Consider the following 20,122-nt stretch of genomic DNA (forward strand, 5'->3'; position numbering starts at 1 on the left):
ACATGGCCCCCAGAATCAACTAAGCAGGGCTCATAGGGGCTCACAGAGACTGAAGCGACAATCACAGAGTCTGTACGAGTCTGAGCTAGTTCCTCTGCATATGCCTTATGACGGTGTAGCTTGTTGTTCTTGCAGGACTCCCCACAGTGGGACTAGGGGTGTCTCTGACTCTTTTGCCTGCTCTTGGGACCCTTTTCCTCCTAGTGGGTTGCCTTGTCTAGCCTTGATATGAGGGTTTGCATCTAGTCCTATTGTAACTTGTTATGCCTCATTCCACTTCTAACCCTGGGAAGCCTACTCTTTTATTTTTTCTTTCTTCTTTTAAGTGAATAATCTGGAGGAATAATAGAGGAGGAATAATCTGGAGAGAGGGGTGTTAGGAGGGGCTGGGATGAGTGTGTGTGGGGGGAATTGTAGTTGGTTTGTAATGTACGAAAAAAGAATAAAAGAAAAGAAGCAGCAAGTCAGTCTCTCCCCAGATACCCTCCCTAACTTCGGGCATGGCTCCAGGGCTCTCCCCAGAGCCTCCCTGGAGGATAAGACTCCCAGTCATAAAACCCACATCTTTCCTGGCTCCTGGTACCTAGTTTTGGATCTGGTGCCAGGAGCCATGTAACCCAAACACAGATCAAAGCCGAGTGCTCCAAAGAGGCCTGGCCTGGCCTGGAGCTGATTAGCTCTCTAGGCCATAAACGAGCAGTTTCAGTTTTAAAGTCTTTCTCGCTTTCCTTTTGGAAATGTGAGCCTCTGACTCCAGCACCCATCTCACTTAGATTCAGCTTCCCTGCCTCCCAGAGCCTGGCAGACCCAGGCCAGGGTCCTCAGGAAGCTAGTGCTGCCACAGTGGCGATCCCACGCCCTCCCTGTCCAGACCTGTCACATCCGCGCCTTCGGGTCCTGCGTCCACACCCCCACCTCAGACCTCCCGCTGGCTCTGTTCTTCATTATAAGAGCGCTGCTGCCCAGGGTAAACGTGCTCTTTAGGGGTGAGAGAGTGAGAAGGTCCTTGAACGCTAAATTACCTTGGGGTTTCTGTTGTACGGTTCTGAGTTTTGTCTGTCTAGTACTCTTCCTTCATTTTAGTATGTGTTTATTTTATTGTTATTCCTGCAGAGCCTGGACTGGAACCCAGAGCTTTATGAAGTCTAGGCAAGTCCTCTCCCACTGGGTTGCAGCCTCACTGAGCCCTTTCCATTCATCTGAAACTTAGAACATCCTTTTCTTTTCACGATAATAAAGCCCTTTCTGAGCATCACAGAAGTTGGCTGCGTGGAGTGTTTGAGGCTAGCCCGTTAGTAAAGCCCTTTCCGAGCACCACAGAAGTTGGCTGCATGGATTGTTTGGGCTAGCCTAGGCAATGTGAGGCTCTGTCATTCCTTCTCTGTGCATTTTTTTTAGTAGCACAGGAATATAAAGTAGTATATAAATGCTTTTTGTGGACACCATCTAAAGTTGGAGAAAATTGAAGAGGGGCTTTTGTGGAGAAAGCTGACCTAGATGCTCCAAGACCAAGAGTTTGCTTTCCTTCCCAGGAATTCATGCAGTCATGGAGAGGGCACTAGGGCCCGGGCTCCTTATTCCCAACGCTGAGTTAATTACATGTCTTCATCCATTTGAACACTTAACGTGTCAGCTGTCCGGTCACTGAACAATGCCTGATATTTAACATGCCTAAGAACCCAGGTGGGTACCAGCACGCCAGGACGTTTGCACAAGACCTAACACGGAACAAAGGCGTGTCCACAGAAACATCCGTGAGGTGGTCAGTGGCCAGCTATGTGGAAAGGCTCCAGATCAAGCATGAAACTCATGAGTTATCTCCACACGTTAGCTTCTTGTCTTGTTGCTGTGATTGAACACCTGCCCAAAGAAACCTGAAGAAGGGTTTATCTGGGGCTGCGGTTCCAGGGGGCAGATGTGAGAGCAGGAACTTGAGGCAGATGGTCACAGTGTGTCCTAAGTCAGGAGGCAAGAGATGAACATTGATGCTCAGCCCAGTTTCTTTCTTTCTCTTCCTTCCTTCCTTCCTTCCTTCCTTCCTTCCTTCCTTCCTTCCTTTTTTTTTTTTTAAAAAATTCAATCTGAAGCCTCAGGCCACTGGCTTTAGAGTGGTCTAGTTACCTAAATTAACCGAATCTACAAAATTCTTCATGGGTACACACCAAGAAATGTGTCCCCTAGATGGTTCTAGAGTCTCTCAAGTTGCTAATCAATATAAGCCCCCAAATCATGGCATACTTCATGAAGGTACTCTGGCCAGCCAAGATGACTCTGGCAGGCCTTGCCCTTCTCTCTCATCCCCTCTGCCTTGCTAAAAACAAGCTACATTCCTAAAACAAGCTACCAAGATCTATTCTTTGATTTGGCCACTTCCTTCTGCTGAGGCTGACCTTCAAGGTCTGGCTATCAAAGTATTAAAGCCCAACAATCAAAAGCCCGTTTGGCTCACCTAATTACTATGCCCAAGTGAAATGAAACACCTCGTCCTAACACAGGCTTCTCCCTTGTACCTTTATCAACTGCTAAACTGACATTTTCCTATGGGCCACAAATGTCTTCTCTCTATCCAGGGGCAGCTCTTTGCTTCCACCTCCCCCAAACACACACACACACACACACACACACACACACACATGACACATACCCCTTCCCCCCACCCTTATTCCCCTCCCCTTCTCTCTCATCTTCTATCTCCCATCTTTATCTCTTATCCCCTATCCTCTGTTCCTCTGGGGCAAATAAATCTCCTTGGTGCTGAGGACTTTGTCTTGGGGTCCTGATCCTTCCGCTTAAGATGTGAGGACGGCGTGAGTGTCTGAGGAAGATGGCTGCTTACTGCTCTGTGTTGAGTTTGGGGTTGGTGCTTTACGTAGAACCCCACTTCCAGGGCTCTAGTTTATTGTGTGTGGGGGCCAGGGGTCAAATCCAGGGACTCCTGCAGGCTGGCCAAGCACTCTGGCCCTGAACCACAACCCCCTAGTACAATGTAACCTCTCTCAATCTTGTAAAAGCTTTGTGAGAAGCCGGTCTCACAAGCCTCTGAGGGGCAGCAGCATAATTTTAGAACGGGCCTGTGCCTGCCTTCTTCCACACCACACAACGAGACACGTGACCGCCCGTGTTGTCACTCCCAGGCAGTGTTTCAGCGGGAGAGGAAATGAAGGTTATGCAGATGAGCCCAATCAATGAATTCCTGTCACTTTGCTCGTCCTACGGAGACGGACCCACAGTCGCTACGGCTGCCTTGCTGTGTATCTGTAGATGCTTCCAGGATAAATATTGAAACTATAGCTTGAATCGCCCATGGTAGCATTAAATTGCAGTCACTGCCTTCAGGGGATGTACTTCTGAGAGACTTGGGGTCCCTCAGCTGTGAGGAGACACGGGTTCATATTCAGCACTCGCTCTCCGTTTTTATTTAAGTATACGAGTGTGCTAAGGCCCTGAGACACGCACACCCTGCCATATGGGAATCAGCAGCCCCTCACGCAGCCACCTCACGATGTCACAGACTGGGATATTTCTGTCACTCCTGTTCAGGTTGTGTTACAAAGCTCAGCACATATTTTCTGTCAAAGAAAGTATTATTTTACAGGATTATTCCTCTTTCCACATCCAGAGACGTCAGGCATTGCTAATGTAGCTCACAGATAACTGCAGGCAGCTTCCTAAGGGCTGCAGCGTAGAGCAGTCCGCTCGGTCCATTCTTGGGTAAGCGGGCTTAGTTGGGGTTGATTTTACTCAGTCTTCCTTGATGTCACCGTGCTCATGGACTGACGGACCAGAGCGCCAACTCGATGCATTGTGCATGCCATGCAGGTGCTCTTTCCCGCGGAGCTTTGGTCGCAGCTGGAGATCCCTGCTTTATTACTTTTTTCCTCTCTCCGTCTAGTTATTCCATACTCACAGAAGCCAAAAAGCACAACAAACAATGAGATATGCCCGTTTCTTTGATTTTTCTAATAGAGAGCTTGTGGAAAAGCCCCCTTCTGGGTCCTAGGCTCCCTGATTCCACCAGAACTCGGGATATGGCCCCCTTGTCTATACCTGTGGTAAGTTCCCCCATTTCTGAATTTGCATCTGCTTTCATAGCTCTGCATTTAACGTCTTGTTTAGCACTGCTGTGGTCACACTGGGGGTCTGACTCTTCCAACCCTCACATCTCAGACCACCTTCTCTCTCGGCTGCTCTCTTGCCCATCCCCCTCCCCTTACCCTCCCCTTTCCCTATATGCCCCTCCCCTTCATCCATCCTTCTATTTATCTACCCAGTCTTCTCTCTATCTACACAACACCTCATCTGTCCAACTCTCTGTTCATCTACCCCTCCCTCCCTCCCTCCTTCCTTCCCTCCCTCCCTCCATCTTTGTCTTCTCTGTGTGATTTTTTTTTTTTTTTGAGATAGTCTCTCTGTATAGTCCAGAAACCCTCCATTTCCCAAATAGTCTTTCTTGTCTTGGCCCTCAAGGGCCAGAATTACAGGCATGGATACAGTTCCTGTGTTGTAGCATGACCATTATTTTTATTAGTTTATTTGTGGTATGTATGTGTGTGTGTGTGTGTGTGTGTGTGTGTGTGTGCTCCTGTTATGGATGCAGGTCTGTGCACCCACAGGGAGTTTGTGGGTCTTAGGACAGCTTTCTTAAGTTGATTCCCGTCTTCCTGCTTGCTGCAGCGAGTTCTCTCTGGTTTCTGCTGGGCAAACTACTCCAACGTAACTGGGCTGTGAGGCTCCAGGTGGCTCTCTCATCTGCGACTCCCAGTGTTGGGGTTACGTATGGGTACTACACCATCTAATACTGTAGAGGGGCTTCAGGGATGGAGCTCAGGTCAGCATCTGACCCTCGCCCCCACCCCCACCCCCATATTCTAATCACTTTTGAAGAGATGATTCAAAATCCCATGGGATTTGGGCTAACAGTCACAATCCATGTTTAGACGGGACCAAACATTTAGACAGAATTCACAACGAACTCAATTTGTTTTCCCTTTATGACTGATTGAAACTCTTAACCACCACTCGGACTTAAATAAAGAAATAACAATAGGCCAGTAACGGCCAATCAAAAGGCTCTTGTCAGCTTCATCAGAATGATTTCCTGTTACTTTTGCCACCGGTGTTAATAATGACTGGAGTAGAGGAGTCATTGTAAGATTCTAGAACCTTCTGGAGAAATACCCGAGTGTCACTGAATGTTTGTGACATGTTGGAAACTTCAGAAGCTTCTGGTGATGGTGCTTTGGAGTATGATCAGGTCGGGGGGCTCTGCCCACAGGATGTATTAGGGTCCTTATAAGAGAAGCCCAGGGAACTCTGTATGAGGACACGGAGGCAAGACCTATGACACTCAGGACAACAGACACCAGAGTGGATGGCACATATCCTGAGCTTCTCAGCCCCCAGATTGTAAGCAATTAATCCATGTTAGTAAATTACCTCAAAGTATTTCATTATAGTCCCTCAAATGAATAGCGGTATGAGCCCTCCTAGCCCTCACCCACCGTTTGGCTATGGATATCCCGACCCATGAAGATTATCAGCTTTCTGAACTGCCTCCATTTAGAAACAAGAAGCTGGCATTTGCGGGATTCTGAGAGCCAAGCCCCTCTTTCAAAGCTAGGAAAGTCAAGTATCTGTGAATGTTTGCCCCCAGAAGCTTAGTACTTGTATTATATCACACTTTCTCATTCCCAAATCAACTCAGTTTGGCAAGACATTTTGTAAATAAATGGTAGAAGGCATCGAGTTTAATGCCAGCGCTGGGAATGCATGTTGTTTCGTAAACCAGTGCATGAGAACATACTAGGGGAGAAAATAAAGTGTCAAAGTATTTTACACAAGTATTTTAAGTCTGGATTCCTTAACCCTCTGAACGGCCGGATCGCCTGAGCAAGGATGCTCCCCACACACAGGGTTTCACTCATGTCTGCTGCACAACTATCCTTCCAGCAACCCCTCACATATGAAATTGCTATTGGGGTACCTGGAGAGTGAGAACGCCAATGCATGCTGAGTCACACACGCCTTTTCCAAAGAGGTCTAAAATCTACATTTCTTCCCTTCGAACTCCTGAGAGCAGATGCTAATTGTAATTTGGGAGAATATTTCTACCTTCTTAAAACTGTCTCCCCCCAGTCCCTCTGGGGATACAGACAGTAAGGACTTAGTCTCAAGGGCCCGTCTGTTCTCATGGGGGCGTTGTTTTCCACGCTCACCCAGGTATCCAGCGGCAACAGAGCTGGGAGTTTGTGTGAAAAGACAGCCTGTTTTGAAAACTACAATTAATAAATTAACTCGTGTCCCTTAATGTGTCCAACGGTACCGTGGAGAAACAGATGGCCACTAAGTATGGAGCTCCCTTCTAGCCCAGGTCCTTGTTGATGTGAAGCTGCTCTTTTATGTGTATGTGTGTGTGTGTGTGTGTGTGTGTGTGTGTGTGTGTGTGTGTTCATGGGGCGGTGCATATGTATATGTATGCATGAGTGTGGAGTTTAGAGAAAAGGCTTGGGTGTCCTTACCCAGGCCCAGTCTCCCTTTTTTTAAAGACAGGATTTCTGCTGAGCTACAGTTCAGCAAGAAAGCTATGCTGCCTGGCCAGCCAGTTCCTGCAATCCTCTTGTTCCTGGTTCCCCAACACAAGGATGAGAGCCACCGTGCCCAGTTCTTTAAACACAGTTTCTGGGGTCCCCATGCTTCTCAGTCAGGGTTGTACAGCTGAGCTCTGTCTCTGTCTCTGAAACTGCCCTTTGAAAGGCAGAGATGCCTTCCTTGGTCACCACCCCGGATGACAATGTCACCAAGAGCAGCGCGCAGAGAAAGGAGATCAGGTGGATTCTGGTATCCAAACACCGTCTATCCTCCAAGCCCTCAGCACACACAGCAGGGAGGTAACAGTGCTCTGGTCATTTCCAAGGTGTGGGCTGGGGACAAGTTAGCTTAAAGAAACAGAAGGTGACTCTGTAAACAGCTGGCGGTGCTGGGAGGGGCCGCCCTGGACACCTCTGCCCACTCTGACGCTATCTCTGCTTTCGTCTTTGCTAGAGGTCCAGACTTTGCCAGTTGCTATCGAGAGCATCGTGGTTTCTATGTGAGCTACTTAAATATTTAAATCATGTAAGTTTAAACTTCCAGCCACTTCTTACCCCTCTCCCCCTTTTTGGCAGGCAGGTGGTGGAAAGAAAGATAACAGATCTGTGTCATTCAACTCAGGGCTCACAGGGACATGCGTCGTGGGCACAGGTTTCCCTCCTCCTCGGCTTGAGTCTAATGTTCCCACCTCCCTACTCCCAGCTCTGCCCTTACAAAAGTCTCCCAAACATCTGACCAGTGTCAGACAAAATTGCCTTTGCATGTTTGGTTTTTGGTTTTTGTTTTTTGTTTTTTCAAAAGTGACTTGGACTGCAGAGAAAGAGAGAGAGAGAGAGAGAGACAGAGAGAGAGAGAGAGAGAGAGAGCAGAAAGCTTGAGCTACTGCCAAGGGACCCAAGCTATTGGTGTTGCCTGGGACTCCAGCCAATCACCTGAGATCTTACATCCTTACCCTGTACCCTTCGGTGATAAGCTCAGACCTCAGACCATTGTGTTCCTCTGGACTGTTGCCCACCGCAGGCAACTCCGGTCTTGTTTTTAAAGTAAAGTAGCAGGGCTGGGAATGTAGCTCAGGATCGTGCTTGCTGAGCAAGCAGCAACCCTTGGATTTGATCCCTAGCGCCCCATATGTTGGGTGTGGTGTTATATGCCTGCAAAGCCAGTACTAAGGGGGGTGGAGGCAGGAGGATCAGAAGTTTAAGGTCATTCTGGGAGATTCTCTTTCAAAAATATTAAGTAAATAAAAGTAAAGCAACATTTTCTTCTCCAATAGCTCTACAGGAAAAAAAAAACACGGCCCCCTGCCAGGAGCATTTATCAAAGATGTGCACCGACACCATGAGCTATGCTTCTTCCCTGTGCATGCTTAGTTAACGCAACTAAGTTCAGGGGTTTTTGTTGTTGTTGTTTAGCCATGCAGGTTGCTATGTAAAAAAACCAATTCTTAAAGCACTTTTGGTAAATTATACATAACATTAAATGTGTTATTTAATTCTTTTTCTCCTAGAGAGCGGTGATATAAGCCCAGGGCTTGGAACAGTCTTCATTTCATCCAGCCTGAGAGTTCCATCTATCACAGGGCTTATACTCAGTGTAGTGTAGCCACCACTTCCGGTTACTTCCAAAATCTTTCTATGAGTTCACAGGGCAAATCTGAGCCACCTAAATAATAGCTCTAGGGTTGCGACCCCTTTGGGAGTCAAATGACTCTTTTACAGGGGTCACTTAAGACCATTGGAAAGCACAGAAATGTACAGTGCAATTCTTAACAGTAGCAAAACTACAGTTACGAAGTAGCAACAAAGTAATTTTGTGGATGGGGTCCCCACAACAGGAGGAGCTGTGTCAGGAAAGCTGAGAGCCACTGCTTTAGACTTAAGCAAGCAGATAACGGAAAAGAAAGTGAGCTACAGTGGGTGACCAGGGCAAGGCTCTCATTGTGAACATAAAGGTCTTCTTTTTCTTTTCCTTTTCAAAAAAATATTATTTTATGTGTATGGGTGCTTTGCCTGCATATATGGCTATGCCTACCTGGTACCGCATGACGCTCGGTACTGGAGGAGGCTAAGAAGAGGTTGTTGGATCTCCTGGTACTGGAGTTACAAACAGTTATGAGCTGCTGTGTGTGTGCTGGGACTCAAACCCAGGTCTTCTGGAAGGAGCAGTGAATGCTCTTGACTGCTGAGCCCAAGACCTTCAAGTCTTGAGCCAAGTGATTAAGCTCAGAGTGTCCAGGAGAATGCAGGTTTAGGGCTCGAGTTCACATCCAAGTGAGCAGTCTGCACCCACCCCTCTCCTCCCAGCCCTCCCTCTCACTGCACTTCATCTCAGGCCCTCTCATGACCCTGGTGCTAAACCAGCCGGCTCTAACGGGCCACTACTTTCCATTTGTTTTATTTCTTAGAGAGTTTGCTGCCCCGAACATAAAACAAACACTTCAGACAGTGTTGTTGCTACAAAGCACATTTCTGCTTGGAAGCCCTAGACTTGCCCTTCCTGGGTTGAGGAGTTTCTTTTCTTTATTGATATAGACTTTTACTACAGTCTTGGGGGGGATGGATAGAAGTGCTGAATCCTCCTGTTACAGGCAGCAGTCAGGGGCAGGTCTGAAGTTCACCCTCGCTCCTCTGAGCCTCGATGGTGCCAGTGCCTCCTCTGAGTTATGTTTGTAAGTTGTGAGACACCCACTGACACCCCAACCTGGTGGGGCCTTCAAGCTGCACCCCCAAATCTCCCTGCATTTCCCATGCTGCTGTTGCGCACATAGCTAACCCAGGGCCGAGGAGTACACTCTCCAAGAGGGCTCTGCCCTTGGGTAGATCCGTATCTATGGCAACAGTAAGACTTTTTTTTGTGTGAATAACTAGGGAAAAGGGCTTCCCACTCTCTCTTTCTAAACTGTCAATGCATAAGTTATTTCTGGCTTCAAACAGTATTTTTAATGAACACATATTTTCCATGTAAACATCCAGCACTCTCCTTAGAAGCGCTGTGTTCCCAGGGTGTACGATGGGAGGTGTGTGGTTTCATTTATGCGCAAGGAGAAGATGTTGTGAATCAGAGAAAAGAGCCAATTATGCAAGGAGCGTGTGTGCACGTGTGTGTGCGTGTATGTGCGTGCGTGTTAGGATGCTGAAGCATTGATTGTCACTAGTGCTCTGATTATTGCAGGGTGGGAATACCGCTAGTCTAAGGCACATGGGGTTCACTGCCAATGTAACTGAAACTCACGAAGTTGGGGACTCAGGCCTGATGTGTGGTTGTGAGGAACAGGGGTTCCCATACTCTTGCCTTCTGGTTACTTCTGGTCAGGCTAGTTCTCCCAGACAAAGAACAGGGATTTCCACTAGAATGCCTTCCTCAACCCAGAGTGAGGAAACTTACTTGAATATTGTGCATTTGAACCAACTGTGTAATCACAGATACTAGACTTGGATGATATTAGGTCATGGGAAAGTCAAGGGGCTCACATGGAAGGATGTAGTTGGCCCCGCTACTCCGGTCCTTCATCTGGCCCCAGCCTCCCTGGATGTTCCACAGCTGAGCTGGAGACCAAGCAGCCAACCCACTGGGAATATGGTGGACCTCAACCCAGCAGCCTGTTCTGTTAGTGGGTACATCTAACACAATGGCCTCTAGCTGCTGAGTTCTGTGGAAAGAAGCTCCTGACTCCTAGTGCCTGGTACGCGCTAGGCTCCCGAGACCTCCAGGAAGCATGAAGACATTTCAGATGTAGAGGAAGAAGAGCTGTGAAGGGGGATGGGGCTAGAAATGGTATTATACGGGGCACAGCTCCTGTGTACGGACAGATGAAGGAGGGGCACCTCTGTTGTGACTGCACAGCTCAATAGCCCCATCTTCACGATGGCCACATCTCCCAACTTTCCCAGCCATCCTGAGAAAAGTCACTGAGGTGGGGCTCCCAGGTAAACTGAGACCAGAGCAGCAGCTAGACAGACGCCTCTGAGGACCCCAAACGTGTGTTGGATGCAGTGACAACAAGAGAAGGTCGCTTGTCCCAGAATGCTGGACCTAACAGTCATAGACATAGTCAATTACAGGATAAAGTCTAAAACCTGGCTCTTCTATTGGACTGTCTAAGTCTGAATTATAGAAAGTTTATTTGTGTTTCATTTTGTTTTCTTGATACAGGGTCTGTGCTGGTAATTTTTATGTCAACTTGACATAAGGTAGAGCCATTTTGGAAGAGGGAACCTTAATTGGGAAAATGCCTTCATCAGACTGGTCTGTACACATTGTCTTCCAGCGCTTTCTTGACTAATGATAGGTGAGAAATGCAGTGAGGTTCTCTTCAGTCATAAAGAATGGCGGGGTTACATCATTGGCAGGAAAATGAATGTAACTGAAGACTGTCCTGTTAAGCAAAATAATCCAGATGCAGAAAGACAAATTTGTAATTTTCTATCACACACAGAACCTACATTTTAAAATATGTGTATTCAGGCTGACAAAATAACTTAGTGGGAGTACTTGCTGCCATACTTGAGAACCTGAGTTCAGTCCCCAAAACCATATGGTGGGAGCAGAAAGCCTTCCTATGCTGAGTTCTGCAGGTGCTAGCTAGGGGCTGGCTCACTGGTTGAGAGCACTTGCTGCTCTTGCAGAGGACTGGGGTTCAGTTCCCAGCGTAGAAGGTGCATAAATGCCTATAACTCCTGTTCTAAGAAACCAGATGCTCTCTTCTGTCCTCCAAGAGCCCTTACACACTTGTGGTGCACACACACACACACACACACACACACACACCTAACCACACACATGCACAGAAATTAAAATAATTATTTTTTTTTAAAAGAGCAACATCTGAATTCACAGCAGTGGACACACTTTAACAACCAATGATTAACCTGCCAGAGCATCTCTGCAGTCCCAGCTGGGCAAGACACCGAGGCCATAGGACTGGAAATTCAAGGCAGCCTGGGAGACGTGGTGAGACCTTGTCCCAAAATTAAAAAGCAACGGGAGAGTTGAGGACACACTTTAGAAGAGGAGCACTTGCCCAACAGCTGCCAGGCTTGGGTTTGATCTCAGTGCTGGAACAGACAAAGAAACAGTGACCCGGGGATCCCATGGTGGCCTTCGTCATCTCCCCCGCCCCCCACCGCTTATAAAGATAAAGCAGGAAACCAACCCAAGCAATTCAAATTAGAGTTTTTAAAAGATTTACTTGATTTTTATTTTAAGGATGTGTGTTGCCTGCATGTAAGTGCATGTCAGTGTGTGTTGCATGTAGAAGACAGCCTTGCATCCTCTGATCCCACAGTTACAGAGCATTTTAAAATGCCATGTGGGTGCTGGGAATAGAACCTGGGTCTTCTGTAAGAGCAGTCAGTGTTCTTAACTGCAGAGCCACCTCTCCAGTCCAATTAGTTCCCATGACTACAGAAAAGGCAAAGGGAGATGCTCTGTCGTCCAGAGGGAGTTGTCTGCAGCGATCTTTGTCCTTGAACTTGTGCAAAAGCCTTAAAAACAATTAAGTACCGCGGCACCTGGACCTTTCTGGTTAAATGAGTAGGAGGCGCTCCTGGCAGTTGGTACCCAATCATCATCACTGCCATCATCCCTTCTCCCTCCCATTCTCACTAGAACATTTCCACTAAGTGCAGCAAAGGGGCATCAGGGTGAGTCAGACCCTGTGAGCGCCTGAGCCTCCCAGGTTTAGCGATTTTAATGACGCATTCTTCGGCATATAAATGGCACGTGGTCTCAGCGTCAGAGGTGCATCAGACAGTGGTCCTTCTTCCACTCCGCCTTTGTCTGGTGCTGTATGAGGCCAGCCTCTGGGGGTCCAGGAGCAAGAATGTGATTTCGTTCAGGTGTAGGAGCGTGGAATAGGGTTGAGACTCAGTTATTCCTGGGGATGAGACAGTCCAGCAAGCTGCCTTCCGGCTTCAGGGCAGAGCCGACAGTGCAGGTGTGTCAGGATGAACAGGGTGCGAGGGCCTTCCCCATCTCCATGATGGGAGCCGTGGGGAAGCCCAGGATTCTGGTGACTGAAGGACTGAACAGTTGTGGTGGGGGGATTGTCACCTAGGAAGGTAGACAGCAAGTGAGGGGGACAGTGGCTCCTCCCCATTCCTGCGGGCTGTGCACACCCTCCTGTCAGACTGGATTACCACTGGCAGCAGCAGGACCTGGAAGGGCAAAGGATGTAAGGAAAGGATTAGGTCAGGGGAAAAGGCCCTTCCTCGGCCCCCTGGGTGCTGTGGGGGAAAGGAAGGTGTTTCTTGTGTTCTATGACCTCAGCCTCCATTATCCCATTGTGTTCCACAGAGCGATTCCGGCTTCATTGTACTAGCATCTAAAACAATGGTGTGTGTGTGTGTGTGTGTGTGAGAGAGAGAGAGAGAGAGAGAGTGAGTGTGTGTGAATGTGAGTATGTGTGAGTATGTGTGAGTGTGTGTGTATGTGTGTGTTGGTGGGTCACTGTGAGGTCAGAAACATCTGGTAACGTTCTAGTAACCAGCGGCGCCCCATGGTAGGAGCTAGTTGCTGTCTTCTTGGTTGTGGCCATAAATGGTAAAATGAATGATGAGACAAGGAGAAATACTGAGTTAGTGTCGGGAAAAACAGATACACCAGGTGCACACCTGCAGGGGGACAGGTGGTGGCACACCTGCAGGGGGACGGTGGTGGCACACCTGCAGGGGGACGGGTGGTGGCACACCTGCAGGGGGACGGGTGGTGGCACACCTGCAGGGGGACGGGTGGTGGCACACCTGCAGGGGGACGGGTGGTGGCACACCTGCAGGGGGACGGGTGGTGGCACACCTGCAGGGGGACGGGTGGTGGCACACCTGCAGGGGGACGGGTGGTGGCACACCTGCAGGGGGACGGGTGGTGGCACACCTGCAGGGGTTGAGGACTAAGTTGCTCACGGTGTTCTGGGAGCTGAAGTCTGTAAAGGTGGCACCCTCTGGTGAGAGAGGGCAGGGACAGAGGAGCTTAAGGAAGGGGTTTGGCTCAAGGCTGGAGGGTGCAGTCCATGCTGCAGAGAAGGCAGGAGCCTGAAGAAGAATGGCTAGTTTGCATTCAAAGTCAGGAAGCAGAGAGAGAGATGAGCAAGCCGTTAGCTCGCTTTCTCCTTTTCATTCAGTCTGGGACGTCAGCCTGCAGAGCGGTGCCACCATAATTAGGATGGATCTTCCTAGTTCAGTTAACCCAATCTAGAAACTTCATTACACAGATGTCCAGATGTTTGTCTCCTAGGTGACTGCAGGACCTGGAGAGCTGACAGTCTGCATTAACCCTCACCCGGGGATGGGGAGACACAGTCATTCCTGAGAGCTAAGTGGTCTAAGTGTGGCCAGAGTGCCGCCAGGATCCCTGCAGCCTGTGATGAGCAGGGGTTGGGTCTAGGGTGGGGACCCTGGGCTAGCAGGTGGTCGCTGTGTGCTTTGGCTTATCAAGGGGCGATACAATTTATTCTGCTGTTTGAAAATCCCAGAGGCCTGGCAAATCCTGGCTGGTCCGTAACACCCAGGGCTTTGCGCTCCTCTCTAAAATAAAACGTTTATCTTAAAAGGGAAAACAAATCTAATACAGTGTGTTCTGACCGCAGGGCCATTCTGGATCTTTCCCAGGTCTGTGGGGGGTGGGGGAGTCATGGGTTCACTGGGGCATGGCAGGAAAGCAAACCAAACTCTTCATTCCCCGCCCCGCTCCTGGTCCTCCGTTCTCGTGTGTTGAAGTTATATAGGAAATTGAAGTCACAACAAATGCCACATAACTGTGGATGCTCAGAAAAGCCCTGGCTCTGTAGCTAGGGAAAAATGAACTTGGAATAGAGACCCTGACATTCCAGACAAACACTAAGGCCTGGCGTTCTGTGGGGGCCATCTGAGGGCTTATGAGGAAGTCCTGACTGCGAGTCTCCAGTCCACAGTGAGAAGTCGGTTTCCAGGTGACCTGGAAGGAACCACAGGTCACCCCCAGGTGACTTCCAGTTCTTGGTCAGCCTCCGCTCAGTGGGTCTCCACATATGTCAGTCTTCTTCGTGATCTTAGCAGGTCCAGCGCTGAGTCTAACTAATTGTACTGCTCTGCTCTTTCGTGATTGGTGTGGTGAAGGCCAGCATCTGGGGCGGGGAGGGGGGAGGCACTGGAAGCCTGGATGAGCCAGGATTGGCCACCTACCCTCCATCGGTCAACTGAAAGATTTGTTCAAGGTGGTCACATTGCCAAGAGAAGCAGACACATCCGTCTACCTCCATCTTCAGGGTCCTGACATGAGGCTTAGATTTAAACAGGTGTGCATCGCAAGAAAACCTGAGACTTTTCATTCTCCCCATAAGAGACAATGACTGGGAATTCCAGTTGTTTGGAGTCCATTGTCTTCATCGTCTGACACTGAAAGGAGCACAGATGTCTCTTCAGAATATCATCATTTCTGCCAGGAGGGTTACACTGTTCTGTCAGCCTCTGGACACCCAGCCACAGGCTGTGCTAGAGCAGAGGGAGTGCCTGGGTGTGGAAGTGGTCGGCGGGCCGAGGTTTTTTAACACCGCCTCATGGAGCTTTCTGTGCTTGAGAAAAGCAAAACCAGTGCTGCTGGCCGGTGGCTGTGCGTTCCCAGGGTGGAAGCCAGGGTTGTCAGCCCCGGCCTCTGGCTAAGGTTCCCCCAAGGCACTCCCAGCAGTGGGAATGAGGTCACCGATTGTGCTTGGCGGGGGTGGGGAGGGACAGGAAGTGGGGATGAAAAGAAAAGAACTGGATCCAGGGCTGAGGCCAGGCCAACTCCAGAAGCAGCAGGAATGAGCAGGCTTTCCAAGGCCTGTCGTGTGAGGACTGAGCCTCAGGCTTTCACCACCGTGGAAGCTGTGCTGATGCAGGATGTGTGTGTGTGTGTGTGTGTGTGTGTGTGTGTACACATGTGCATGTACTCTTGACATCTGTCTTGCAAAGAACTGAGCACAGAAATCATCTTAGAAATGGCTCTCACCTTCTAGGACAGGAAACAGCCAATCTTGTCTTTCTGTGCTTTCAGTGTTCGTTTTGGGGGTGAAAGGTTAAAGACTTTCTTCCTGGCCCTGCTGTTTGACCCTCAGATTCTGTTCCCTGCTCTTCCAAGCGGCCTCCATCCCACCCCACAACTGTTTGCTTCTGGCCTTTGTCTTTGCTGTGAGCTTGGGTGCGCCCCCTGCTGGCAGATCCTAGCCCTGCATCGTGCTTGCGCTTAAGAAGGAGTTCGCTGAATTTTCTTGCAGGGTTGCGGCCACACCAACAGAGGTCGTCCAGTTTCCCTCTGATGAAACTAAACGCTTAAACGGAAGTGGGAGTGCGTTTAGCCCTGCAGTAGCAGGTTTCCTTCTGAACTGAGGCCGGCTGGCAGGAGGAAGACACAGAAGAGGGTCGGCTACAACCGTTCTTTTTCAGCCGAGCGATTCTTGCGCCAGTGCGGAAAAGAGCTTCTGAAAAACGGCTCATTTAACCTTTCCAAAGATTTTATCCAAGTTGCAAGATCTTGGCAGCCCAAAATCCTTTTAGGTCAATATACCAAAGTGCTCTTACTGGGATTAAATGCAAAATGCCAAAATTTCATTTAAAAACCAGGATTCTGAATAAATGCAACGTTAGCATATTTGCAAACGGATGCAAGGCAGGCTCTTTGAGAGCCCTCCCCAAATCCCCACCCACCCTGTGTGGCCTTTGTTAAACGCAGTTCACCCAGAGTTTCAAGAATGGAAGATCTTGGGAGCGGAGAGCTTTCGCTTCCTTCTGGCAAAGAGTGATTGGGATCCTCGGAGTTTTAAATCGCTGACGATTGACGAGTGTGTGTGTGTGTGTGTGTGTGTGTGTGTCTGGAAAAGCAGACTCCTTTTAGCTTAAGGTGACACAAGATGGGATCCCTGGGGCTGAGGACTTCATGAGAGTGGACTCTGAGGTCCTGGGCTGGGTCTGACCCCTGCTGTGGCACGTTGTAGGTATTCGGTAATTAAACAATAAATATTCAAGAGAAATGCAATTCTACTTATGAGATCCTCTGCAATGCACTGAGCTTTCGAGAGGCAATAAATGAAAGGCTCCTCTATTAAAAACCAGAAGATTAATGAAATCATGACATACAGGCAGGAACAAAACAACCCACAGGCTCAAGACAATGTGCACAGAAGCAATTTGCTTCTGAAAGTTAAAGCCTGAGACGCTTTAGTGTACCCTAGCAGCTCTCAGAGAGAGAGAGAGAGAGAGAGAGAGAGAGAGAGAGAGAGAGAATAAACAATTTCACAGGGAAGAAAACGACCCTTTCAAATGTAGCTTTTTCTCTTCAGGAGAGAAACACAGCAGACAGAGCTGAGGGCTAAGATGCACTCACAGCTCCCAGGCCTGGTGCCTTCCATTAGGAATTAGATGGTAAACACTGATTCCCCTTAGGAATCAAGTTAGGCCAGCCTCCGCCCAGCTGGGAGCAGCAGCTAGCCCTCTGGCTTCTGCCTGTTTTGTGATTAGAAGCCTGGGTCTGCCTCACAGTCAATGGCTACTATTCTCTCCTCTGAATAGGCTGTTCACACAAAGATTTAATGACTTAGCAGCAACCTTCCTGACCCGTGAGTAACCTGGTCTCCTGAGTTTTTCACATGCACATGTCCAATTTGACGTCACCTGTAGCACCACCGGGTTCTATTCCCACAGACAGCTGTTTCTCTTTAGAGTGTTCAGAGCATGAGAGAGACTGACTCAAGGCAAAAGTGACTCCTGGGGTCGGGAAGCCTAGGAAACCTCCGCCCTGAGACTTTAGAAGGACTCTGCCAGCAAGGCTTGGAATCACTGAGACAAAAACCGGGCTCAGTCCACACAAATCCTACGAGACTCGAATGCAGACCTTTTATCCACTCCCTCTCTCAATATTGGCTGGACTTTGTGAGGTACAGGAGCCTGCCGCCTCCTCAGCGGCTACAGTTCCAGGGTGAGCAGACAGGAGAGGCAAAATGCCCAAGGGTCTTGGATAAGGCAGAGGTTCTTCCAGTTGTCATATACTGTTGGGGCTACCTAACCCCAGAATTTTAGTGTTCTGGTTTTTAGAAGTCAGACTTGAGCATGACGCATACCTTTAATCTCAGCACTCGGGAGGTAGAGGTAAGTGGATCTCTGTGACTTTGAGGCTAGCCTGGTCTACATAGTGATTTCCAGGACAGATAAAGTGTGTAACATAAAGACTCCGTCTCAAAGAGAAAAGACTCCAAGTATATCTTTAATGAAAAATTTCACAGAAGCCTAGAGCCACCTGCAATATATTCCTGGTATTCTAAAAGTGACGGACATGGTGTCACCGTGTGTGGAGGCTCCGCAGAGGTGAAGGAAGCAGGGACCTGCTGTCTGCAGGAGTGGCAGGCCCTGAGGAGCACCTCCAGCTCATTAACCAAGAGTCCCTCCTCTCCCCATCTGTGCCAGGTCCTACAGTGCAAGCGGTGTCTAATAGCTGTGATTGGATTGCTCTTTGTTCATGTAAACAATGGCCTCCCTGAGCAACAAGAGATCAGGGTCAGGCAGAAGGCTGCCCTTCCAGGCTGCTGTCAGCTTGCGCCTTTTTCCCGGAGAATCAAGTGTAACAGTCGCTCAAGACAGAGCTGAAGTTTGGGAGGCAAAGATCTGTTTTACTTAACAAGGCAGAGCCTGGTGTATCAACTGTATTTCTTTTTTTCTCTTTTATTTCCCTAATTGAAAAGCCGAAAGCAGGGGAGGAGAGGTTGCCAAATGTGGAGAGTCAGAAGTTAGAGTCAGAGTCTGGGTGTGCATTGTTGAGATCAAAGCAACAGGCTTACCCCCGTGCCCTTATGACTTTGGGAATTAGGGGGTTAATTCGCTGGCTAAGGAACGCTTCAGAATGAAGACTGAACCAGAACAGGCTCTAGGCAGCTGAACTGTCATGTGTGCCGAAGGACTTTCTGCCTGGTGTGTGATCCAAATACGTCTGACCTGGAACTTAACCCCAGAGAGATGTGGGAGGAGCTTTGTGAAATACCGCCTATTCCCCACCCCACCCCACCTCTTTGTGTGTGTGTGTGTGTGTGTGTGTGTGTGTGTGTGTGTGTTTTACCTGCATGTGTGTCTGTGCACCCACATACATGCCTGGTGACTGTGGCGGACAAAAGAGGAAGGGGTGTGTGTAGTTGGTTTTTATTACTCTGATCTGGTTCTTTGTGGGAGGGTGCACCATCCAGCTTCCAAATAATTATACACATGGAGACTTTTTTTTTCCCTTAGGAATGCCTGACTTTAGCTTGGCTTATTTTTAGCCAGCTTTGGTTAGCTTAAATTATTCCATTTATCTCCTGCCACTGGGCTTTTACCTTTCTCTATTCTATACACCTTTCCTTACTTCTCACTCTGTTCCTTGCTGTGTAGCTGGGTGGCTGTGTAGTTGGGTGACTGGCTCCTGGCATCCTCTCTCCTCCTCTTTCTTGATCCTTGATTTTCTCCTCCTACCTATCCTCTCTGCCTGCCAGCCCCACCTCTCCTTTCTCCGGCCTCACTATTGGTTGCTCAGCTCTTTATTAGACCAACCAGGTGTTTTAGACAGGCACAGTAACACAGCTTCCCAGAGTTAAACAAATGCAACTTAAAAGAATGCAGCACATCTTTGCATCACTAAACAGATGTTCCACAGCATAAACAAATATAACACATCTTAAAATAATACTCCACAATGGGCATGTGTGTGCATATGTGTGTGAGCCAATGGATGTGAATACTGATGCCTGCAGGAATACTGGAGGTCCTGGGGCAGAGCTATAGGCAGCTGTAAAAAGTCTGACATGGGTGCTGGGAACCAACTTAGGCCCTGTCCTGACTATTTTATTCATTTGTTTGTTTATTGTCAACTGGATGCAAGTGAGAGTTATCTGGGAAGAAGGAACGGCAGTGGAGAAAATGTCTCCATCAGATGACCTGTAGGCAAGGTTATAGAGCATTTTCTTGGTAAATGATTGCCGTGGGAGGGCCCAGGCCATTGGAGGCGGCTCTACCCTTGGGCCTGTGGTCTTGGATGGTACGAGAAAACAAGCTGTCTACAACTGAGAGCCACTTGCAAATGAAAAATTAGTTTTCACCAAGGGAGTCTCACTAGGAAAACTCCAAGGGTAGGCCCTAAGTCCAGAAGTAGATGGCCAACACAAAACAAATGCAACAGAATCTTTGGAGGTTCTTTGTCTCACAGTGTTAAGTCAGGGCACTTTTAAAAGCTCCACAGGTCCTTTGCATATATATTATAACTTCCAGATTGATCTTTTTAGGGTACGCCTGTTTGGGGAGGGAGTGTGTGTGTGTGTGTGTGTGTGTGTGTGCGTCTATACGTGTTTTTTGTGATTTTTCTTTGACTCTTCTTCTTGTTTGGTTGTTTTGTCCTGTTCCAATTTGTTTGTTTTTAATCTTATTTTATTATTAATTCTTAGATGCTTGTGAAAGGGTGTGGACCCAGATGGGAGGGGATGTGGGGAGAAACTGGGAGGACTGGGGGAAAGGAAACTGTAATCAAAACATATTGTAGGACAAAAAGGCATTTTCAGTAAAAGAAAAAA

The sequence above is a fragment of the Myodes glareolus genome, chromosome 13 (assembly GCF_982192425.1).
Source record: "Myodes glareolus chromosome 13, mMyoGla1.1, whole genome shotgun sequence".
Taxonomy (NCBI): Eukaryota; Metazoa; Chordata; class Mammalia; order Rodentia; family Cricetidae; genus Myodes; species Myodes glareolus.